The sequence below is a fragment of the Gopherus evgoodei genome, chromosome 3, assembly GCF_007399415.2.
Source record: "Gopherus evgoodei ecotype Sinaloan lineage chromosome 3, rGopEvg1_v1.p, whole genome shotgun sequence".
Taxonomy (NCBI): domain Eukaryota; kingdom Metazoa; phylum Chordata; order Testudines; family Testudinidae; genus Gopherus; species Gopherus evgoodei.
The window spans coordinates 193,502,665-193,513,155 of record NC_044324.1 but is presented as its reverse complement, the minus strand read 5'-3'; positions in this window follow the sequence as shown (position 1 = coordinate 193,513,155).

Below are 10,491 nucleotides of genomic sequence, written 5' to 3'. Positions count from 1 at the left end.
GAAATATTTTGATTGTGCTCAATCTGCACATTTTTCCAGGAAAAGTTGCAGCAAAAAAATTTCACTCAATTACATTCATGAGTAGTGTAGTATTCATACTGGTGAAAATTCGATATCATGCCATCATATATTTTCACTTTGTCTCGTATATATTTACTACCCAACAATTTTGTTAATGCAGCATTAAAGTTGACTGGTTACGCTTCCAGAAAGTCAGATGCATCTATACTTAGACCCCTGAAAACCACAAAATACTGGTATACTTTTTCATAATAGTAATAATAATAATAATAATAATAATGGTAATGTCTCCCCACACCTTAGCAATTGTGGTGTTACCTCCCATTCTCACTGTAGCACACCTTACTGGTGAAAATATTGCTTAAAACTAAATGCAGTTAAAAAGGTAATTAATTGGTCTTTGAGAAGTCAATCAGTATTATTCAAAACATGCTAATATGATTTAGAGTTTCTAACATTTTAAAACAAAACAATTTTATTCAATCTTCTTTTTAGACTTGAGGAAGGGGAAAGGTTACATTGATTTGATTAAAATAATTCTTCCCTTCCCCCAAGACTAGCTTCTTAAACACTTCTTACAGAATGATTCATAACATATAGAATTGCAAATGTGGCATGGGACTTCTTGTCAGTTGTTAAATGTGCATGTTCTTGTTTAAGCAAAGAAAAAAAGACGGAAATTTTATAGTGGAAGAAATTACATTGCACTCCTCTTCACACAATATTGTGATGGTTTGGAAATGAAATTCTGGTTTTTTTTCTCTCTCTCTCTCTGTGTATATGCTGCTTACTCATTATAGTAAAAGCTAAGACAAGAACCATTTTGGTTCATGAAACATACAGAAGTAGCTGTCTACATCTCTAATACTTGGAACTCTGCTGCACAACACAGTTTGCTTGAGTAATCAACTTAAAGCAGCAGTACAGTAATGTCAGTTGCCAGTCATGCAAGCTGAATTTCATTATACAGTAATTGCACATTTGATACACTAAAAGCAAAGGGAAGCAGTGTTTTATTGTACTTACCATGAAATAAACATGTATTACTCATTCACTTAGTTACTACACTGTAGCACTATAATAGACATTGCCATTTTACTTTAAGGTTCAATGAGTAATGTATTAGGTAGTGACGTGCAGATGATTATTTAAAATGTTAGAATAAACTTCTGAAATGAACTATTACATACTTTACAGGAGGCTGTCTTGCTCACATTCTTCATTTTAAAAGTTTTAAAAACTGTGCTGTGCTACTTTCAGGAAACTTTTAAACCTTTCAGTGTCACAGAGGAGAGATCATACTGTCGTCACCATTTAAGAAAAAGACAATGGGGATCTACAATGTAGAGCAGTATCTGGAAAATTGCATTCATGGCTATTCCAACTGGACAATTGGTTCTGTTAGCACGCCTGTGGCCTTCCCTGTCATTCCTCCATCATGGCATACTATGCAGTCTTGACAGCAGAAGAAAGTGTGCCACCACCTTTACATTGCTGCTTCATCTGGTGCAGCCTCTATGAGTATGTCTACAAGGCAGTTGGGAGCAAGTTTCCATGTGCAGGCAGACAGAATCTATGAGATAGATATAAAATATTGGTTCACAGTAATGCTGGAAGGGCATAACAAGTGGGAACCCACAGGGATCCATTCTAGGTCCCATTCTGTTCTATATCTTCATCAGTGGTTTAGATAATGTTATAGAGAGTACACCTATAAAGTTTGCAGACAATACCAATCTGGGAGGGGTTGGAAGTGAGTCAACAGTGTAGCACTGTTGCAAAAAAAGCAAACATCATTCTGGGATGTATTAGCAGGAGAGTTGTAAGCAAGACACAAAAAGTAATTCTTCTGCTCTACTCCGTGCTGATTAGACCTCAGCTGGAGTATTGTGTCCAGTTCTGGGTGCCACATTTCAGAAAAGATGTGGACAAATTGGAGAAAGTGCAGAGAAGAGCAACAAAAATGATTAAAGGTCTAGAAAATATGACCTATGAGGGAAGATCGAAAAAACTGGGTTTGTTTAGTCTAGAAAAGAGCACACTGAAAGGGGACATAATAAAAGCTTTCAAGTACATAAAAGGCTGTTACAAGGAGGAAGGAGAAAAATTGTTCTTCTTAACCTCTGAGGATAGGACAAGAATCAATGGGCTTAAATTTCAGCAAGGGAGGTTTAGGTTGGACATTAGGAAAAACTTCTTAACTGTCAGGGTGGTTAAACACTGGAATAAATTACCTAGGGAGATTGTGGAATCTCCATCATTTGAGATTTTTAAGAGCAGATTACACAAATATCTGTCAGGGATGGTCTAGATAACACTTTGTCCTGCCATGAGTGCAGGGGACTGGATTAAATGACCTCTCGAGGTCCCTTCCAGTCCTATGATTCTAAGATACTATCTGAATTTGCCATCCTCTTGGCTCAAACTCCACTCTCAAAAAACCAAGAACTCTGATTTTATCTGTCTTCATTGTTTTTAGATTTCTACACTCAAAGATAAGACTGCTTGTCAATGGGGTTAAGGGAAGAACACGTTTTTACCAAATATGTGTTTGGGTGTGTCTATTATATATTAGAAACACATTTATATTTCACAGCTCCCTATGTTTAATCCAAACCTCCCCCAACAAACAACTACAAGACAGAAAATAGAAATTTAAGACAAAGATATTAGTGAAAAACGAAGTAAAATCATGACCTATATTAAAAAGAAAAATCTCCCATGAGCTGCTCTTCTCTCTAAAAAATGTTTGCCTAATATACTTTCTTCCTGGTTACAGGATTTTTTCTGCCTAGTCTGTTTTCAGTAGAGATGAGAAGAAGCATGTTTTATTTTACATTTCACTGTGGGCTAGGATATCAGATTATTCTCAGTTCAAAGTAGAGATGAAAGCCAGTACAAAAATATATGGCTGCTCTTTTTCTAAGAAAATGTCTTTGTAGAGATGATATGGTCTCTGGTGTTGTACGCAACCATTCTATACAGAGCAGTTTGTTTTTAGGAGGGGAAATAAGACAATAACATTGTCTGAAGCTACAAGGGACTGTAGAGATGGAATGGGCCAGATATTGCGTAGTGCAGAAGCCCAATGGTTTCAGACCTCTGCAGGGGCCTGGACAGTTGTCAGGATGGCATGGTAGCCACTGTATACTTGGGACTTGAAGAAGCCGAGAAGGGATAGGTAGCTTAAAAAAAAAATGAATTTCCTCCCTTCTTCCTCCCTTTCTGTCTCTTTTTCCTTTCCAGGGATCATGGAGCTTGCTTTGCTCTAGCCAATGCAGTGGGGAGCAGAAAAAGGTGTACCTCTGTGCCTCTCAAAAAATAAACAAACCATTTTTCCTATACAGTACTGAAAGGAGGATTGTGTGACATTTCGCTGACCTGACCTCTGACTACCCTGGCATTGAGCTATCCACTGTATTTCTGTCCTGATAACTCCATTTTGGAGCTGTCAGTCGGCTCCTCTGGTCTCCTAGCTATGTTCTGCTGATGAGATACCCATTTCTGTCTAGACTGGCGAGCAGCTTACTGCAGAACTGAAATGGGACTGTCAGGACCAAATTAAGGTAAAACCAAGATTGCAGATTCATGAGGCAGAAGAAATGGCTTATAGAGAAAGCCTATATTTTTTCAACAGCTTAATGGACAATAACATCCTTGTTAAAGGGGAAAACATGAATAGCACTGTCAGCTTGTCAACCTGAGCCTGGCAATTTAATAAGCTTCAGTTCCACTCACTTTTTGCCAGTTTTTTGAGAGAGGAGAAATATTCTTTTGACTGGGAAAAAAGTGTAAAACTTTATTTAATATGGCTCAATTAAAGGTTAACTAAAGAACTACTCAAAAAGAACAGTGAACAAGAGGTAACAACTGATACATTAAAAATATTGGCTATTATGCAATTAAATAATTTTTGGTGAGTACTTAAATTAACTCACAATTTGCTGAACTTGTCCTTCAGACATGTGAATGTATCAATATACTTAACTGAAAGGAGCAGAAGTGGCTCCCTTTGAAATCAATGGCAACACACCCTTTGGCTTCAATAGTGGAGGATCAAGCTTTTAGATCCTGTAATAGGGCACATCCCTCACATGGGACCTGAAGGGTTTAATGTGGGCCTGAGTCCAATGAACAAACCTGGCAGTACCTGGGAGAGACAAAAAGCCAGACTTAACTTATAATGAAAGTCTGATTGGTAGGGGCTAGGTGATTATAAAGCCAGGAAGTTAGCAGCAGATGGGGACTGTAGAGAAAGAGACTCTGCAGTCACTTTCTGGGGGATAGAAGCAGCAAGAAATGGTCCAGAAAGGCAGCAAAGAATCTGAAGGAGTAGACCTTGGCTTCTAGCTACAGGGTCCTTGGACTGGAACCCAGAATGGGCTGGGTTCCCCTACCAGCCACAAAGGAAGGTGGGCTGAAACCTCAGAGGTAAGCGGTGTAAGGGATCATGGAGCCCAGAGGCAGACAGAAGATCTGCTATAAGGTCATTGGTCTATAGCTTGAGTAGATTCTCTGTTATCATGGAAGTGGGGACTATCGTGTGACCTGGTAGGAGGGCCAACTTGTGGGAAGTGAGATCACTGCAGTGATGGAGTGACTGCTGATCTATGGAGCAACAGCCACTATGCCATACCTGGCCACACAGAGGTGCATGTGTGTTGAGTGAAACCTTTCACAGGTCCTGATCCTGCAAAACACTTATTCACTTCAGTGGGACAACTCATATGTTTAGGTGCTTTACTGGCTGCGGGCTGGGCCTTCCAGCCAACTTTAGATGAGAGAAAACCTGGAGAGGCAGAACTAATGACATATGAGGAATGTACAATAACAATACAAATGTAGCAACACCATCCCATGGTAACTAAAATTCCAAGCATGGTTCACCTCCTCCAACAGAAATACTCTTGAGAGCTTGTCAGGGCCAGAAAACCAGAGACATTCCTGGGGTCACTACCCCAGGGAACATGGAGTTTTTCATGGAATCATAGAAGATTAGGGTTGGAAGAGACCTCAGGAGGTCATCTAGTCCAACCTCCTGCTCAAAGCAGGACCAACCCCAAATAAATCATCCCAGACAGGGCTTTGTCATGCCAGGCCTTAAAACCTCTAAGGATGGAGATTCCACCATCTTCCTAGTAACCCATTCCAGTGCTTCAACATCCTCCTAGTTAAATAGTTTTTCATAATATCCAATCCAGACCACCCCCACTGCAACTTGAGACCATTGTTTCTTGTTAAGTCATCTGCCACCACTGAGAACATCCTAGCTCTATCTCCTTCAGATAGTTGAAGGGAACTATCAAATCCCCTTTACTCTTCTCTTCTGCAGACTAAATAAGCCTCTCCTCATAAGTCTTGTGCTTCAGCTCTCTAATCATTTTCATTGTCATCTGCTGTACTCTCTCCATTTGGTCTACATTTTTTCATAGTGGGATGCCCAAAACGGGATGCAGTACTTCAGATGTGTCCTCACCAGTGCCGAACAATCACTTCCCCTGATCTGCTGGCAATGCTCCTACTAATGCAGCCCAATATGCCATTAGCCTTCTTGGTAAAAAGGGCACACTGTTGACTCATATCCAGATTCTCATCCACTGTAATCCCCATATCCTTTTCTGCAGAACTACTACTTTGCCAGTTGGCTCCCAGCCTGTAGCAGTGCATGGGATTTTTCTGTCCTAAGTGGAGGAATCTGCACTTGTCTTTGTTGAATCTCATAAGATTTGTTTTGGCCCAATCTTCCACTTTGTCTAGTTCACTCTAGACCCTATCCCTATCCTCCAGAGTATCTACCTCTCCCCCCAGCGCAGTGTCCTCCACGAACGTGCTGAGGGTGCAATCCATCCCATCGTCCAGATCATTAATGAAGATATTGAACAAAACCAGACCCAGGACCGACCCTTGGGGCTCTCTGCTTGATACCAGGTGCCAACTACCCATTTATCCCAACAATGTAGCTGGATTTCTATCTACTTTATAGTCCATTCATCCAATCCATACTTTTTTAACTTCCTGACAATAATACTGTTGGAGACTGTATCAAAAGCTTTGCTAAATTCAAAATATATCATGCCCACCACTTTCCCCATATCCACAGAGCCAATTATCTCATCATTAAAAGCCATTCGGGTTGGTCAGGCACAGGGGAGTTGGAACCATTTTTATAATGGGGGTGCTGAAGCCGTTGAACCAAACTGTAAATCCTGTATATAATGGAAATCACTTCAAGCCAGAGGGTGCTGCAGCACCTACAACACCCCTAATTCCAGCACCTATGGTCAGGCATGACTTGCTCTTGGTGAATCCATGTTGACTGTTCCTGATCACCTTCCTCTCCTCTAGGTGCCTCAAAATGAACTCCTTGAGGACCTGCTCCATGATCCTTCCAGGACTAAGGTCAGGCTGACTGGTCTGTAGTTCCTCCTATTCTCTTTCTTCCCTTTTTAAAAGATGAGCACTATATATTTTTTTCCAGTTGCCTGGGACCTCCCCTGATCACCACAAGTTTTCAGAGATAACGGCCAATGGCTCTGCAATCACATCAGCCAAGTCCCTCAGCACCCTCAGATGCATTAGATCCAGACCCATGGACTTGTGCATGTCCAGCTTTTCTAAATAGTCCTTAACCTGTTCTTTCACCCCTGAGGGCTGCTCACCTCCTCCCCATACTGTGCTGTCCAGTGCAGGAGTCTGGGAGCTGACCTTTTCTGTGAAGACTGAAGCAAAAAAAAGCATTGAGTACTTCAGCTTTTTCCACATCATCTGTCACTAGGTTGCCTCCCCCATTGAGTAAGGGTCCCACACTTTCCCTGACCTTTTTCTTGTTGCTAACATACCTGTAGAAACACTTCTTGTTACCCATCACATCCCTTGCTAGCTTAAATTCCAATTCTGCTTTGTCCTTCCTGATTACAGCCCTACATGCTCAAGTAATATGTTTATATTCCTCCCTAGTCATCTGTCCAAGTTTCCTCCTCTTGTAAGCTTTCTTTTTGTGTTTAAGTTCTCTGTTAAGCCAAGCTGATCACCTCCCATATTTGCTATTCTTTCTACATATCAGGATTGTTTGTTCCTGTGCCCTCAATAGGGCTTCTTTAAAATACAGCAGCTGTCCTGGACTCCTTTACCTCTCATATTAGCCTCCAAGGGGATCCTGCTCATCAGTTCCCTGAGGGAGTCAAAGTCTGCTTTTCTGAAGTCCAGGGTCTGTATTTTGCTTCTCTTCTTTCTTCCTTTTGTCAGGATCCTAAACTCGATCATCTCATGGTCATTGCTGCACAGGTTGCCACCCACTTCTACTTCCCCTACCAATTCTTCCCTGTTTGTGAGCAGCAGGTCAAGATGAACTTTGCCCTAGTTGATTCCTCCAGCACTTGCACCAGGAAGCTGTCCTCAACACTCTCCAAAAACTTTCTGCATTGTCTTTGCACTGCTGTATTGCTCTCTCAGCAGATGTCAGTGTGACTGAAGTCGCCGATGAGAACCAGGGCCTGTGATCTGGAAACTTCTACTAGTTGTCTGAAAAAAGCTTCATTTACCTCATTGTCTTGGTCTGGTGGTCTTTATCAGATGCCCACCACAACATCATCCTTGTTGCTCTCACCTCTAAAGTTAACTCAAAGACTCTCAATAGGCTTTTCTCCAGTGTCTGAGCAATCATACTGCTCTCTCACATATAGTGCAACCCCTCCTCCTTTTCTCCCCTGGCTGTCCTTCCTGAACAGTTTATATGCATCCATAACAGTGCTCCGATCATGTGAGTTACCCCACCAAGTCTCTGTTATGCCAATCACATCATAGTTTCTTCCTTTGCTGTACCAGGACTTCTAGTTCTTCCTGTTTGTTTCCCAAGCTCCTAGTGTTGTATAAGCGCCTAACATAACTAGCCAATTGCCCTACTTTCTCAGTATGAATAAGGAGGCTTCCCATGTTGTACCCTTTTCCTTGTGTTTTCTCCCAGTATCCCACTTTCCCACTTCCCTCTGGGCTTAGGTCACTAACCCTTGGTGAACCTAGTTTAAAGCCCCCCTATCAAGGTTCCTTCCCCACTCTGAACTTTAGGGTACAGATGTGGGAACCTGCACGGACACTTCTAAGCTTAATTACCAGCTTAGATCTGGTATCACTGCCACCATCCAGATTCTCCATCTGGAACACCCCCTTTCCTCCCAAAGCCTTCCCCTTCCAGGGTAGCCTTGAGAGAGTTCCTGGTGAACACTGATCCAACCCCCTTGGATCTTAACACAAAGAGAATTTAACCATCCCCCTCCTTTCCCCCACCAATTCCTGCTGAGTCCAGATCCAATCCCCTTGGATCTAAAAACAAGGAAAAATCAATCAGGTATTAATAAAAAGGCTTGTAATTAAAGAAAAGAAAGGTAAAAGAAAATCCTCTGGGAGAGATTAGCATACCAGCTACTCTCACAGACAACAGATTCAAAACACAGAGGAGGTTCCCCTGGGCACAAATTTAGTTACACAAAAAATACCCAAATACCCAATTTTGATAATTCCCTTAATGGTACCAAGATAAGTTACAAAAAAAATAAACATAAACCTATTTATCCCTTTCTAAAACTTACTACTCTGATAAGAGGCTGGTTCCTTGATCTTTTTCACTCTGGCTGAAACTGAAACTCTAAACAAAGGAAAACTTCCCTCCTTCCTTTTGAAACATCTTGTTCTCCCATTGTTTCCTTTGGTCAGGTTTCAGCTAGGCTAGGTGAACTTCTTAACCCTTTACAGGTAAAAGAGGCATTTATCCTTAACTATCTGTTTATGACACCCCCTCACTAGGTTAAAAAGCCTGCCTGCAAAGATGCCCTTCCCTTTCTTTGTTAGATGGATCCCATCTCTTCCTAGCAATCCTTCTTCCTGGAACACCATCTCAAGGTCGAAGAATCCAAAGCCCTCTCTCCTACACCACCTGCATAACCACATATTCACCTCCACAATTAGATGGTCCCTGCCTGGGACTTTTCCTTCAACAGGGAGGATAGAAGAGAACATGACTTCACCTCAAACTCCTTTATCCTTCTTCCCAGAGCCATGTAGTCTGCAGTGACCCATTCAAGGTCATTGTTGGCAATATCATTGATGCCCACGTGGAGAAGTAGGAAGGGGTAGCGGTCTGTCACATCCTGAATTTTAGCTCGAGGCAAGTAACACACTTCTTGAGTCTTCCAATCTGGGCAGCAGATGGATGATTCCATCTTCCTTAGGAGGAAGTCCCCAACAACCACCACCCATCTCCTCCTCTTGGGAGTGGTGGTTATGGAACCCCCATCCCTAGGACAATGAATCCTATGCCTTCCAGTTGATGGGTTCTCCTTCTGATCTCTTCCCTTAGATAACTCTTCCAAACCATTCTCCGTCATAGTACCTGTGCAGAGAACCTGAAAACGGTTTCTTACTTTTATCTGCACTGGGGATACATGGGTTTTCCTCTTTCTTCTTCTGGAGGTCACATGCTGCCAATTTTCTTCCCTGTTCTGCTCTGCTCTCTCTGATTCTTTAGCATGCTGTGCCTGTGGTACCAAACACTGACTTCTGTCCAGAAAATCTTCATTTTCTCTGATGCAATGCAGGATTGATACTTGGGTCTCTAGTCCTTTAACCTTCTCTTCCAATATGGAGATCATCTTGTACTTCGTTCAGATGAAGTCGCTTCTATCCTCTGGGAGAAAGACAAACATGGCACATCCTGTGCAGGTCCAACAGCTGACCACTCGCTATCCATAGTGTTTTCTTTCTAAGATTCTCTTCAGATGTTGTATTTACTGCTCACAGAAGTCTGAAAGGTAAAAACTCTGTGGGAACTCCCCCCCAGGCGAGGTTCAGTTTTTGTCTCCATGGAAATGCTAGTTTTTCTTACCCAAACTTGGAGATCCCAGGGGATGCACAGGGGATGCACAGCCAGGACCCTCTGCCAGGAAACCCTGTGCTGTTTTATTATCAATGTTATGACTTGAGTCCCATAAAGTACAGTTATTCAGAACATTTTCCTTTTATCCAAGTCTTGTAACTTGGAGATTTTCTTTCTCCATGGAAAGTAAATGAAGTATACACTTGGCCCAAAAAACCCCACAAACCCTGAAATAAAGAAAGTTCTATATGATGTGTCTGATTTGAGAGACTGAAATGAAAATAACTAGGAAAGTATTTGCACTTCAGATATTTGTATTCATCCCATCCGACTATGAATGGTGATGTTCCAGCTCAGCTAAGTATGACTAGTTTTAGCATCTCTCAGTGAATAACATACTGTAGGGGAAGCAAATTTCTTGGGCCTTTCAATAGCAGAAAAATAAGTCAAGCAAGATTTTACAAGACACTCCCCTGGGTAAAAGAATCTTCATTTTTTCCAGATTAATTATTGCAATTAGGACCACAAGCACTCTGAAGCAGGGACTATTATTGTTACTTTTCTGTAATGCGCCTAGCACAATAAGGTATCTGCACCTAGCA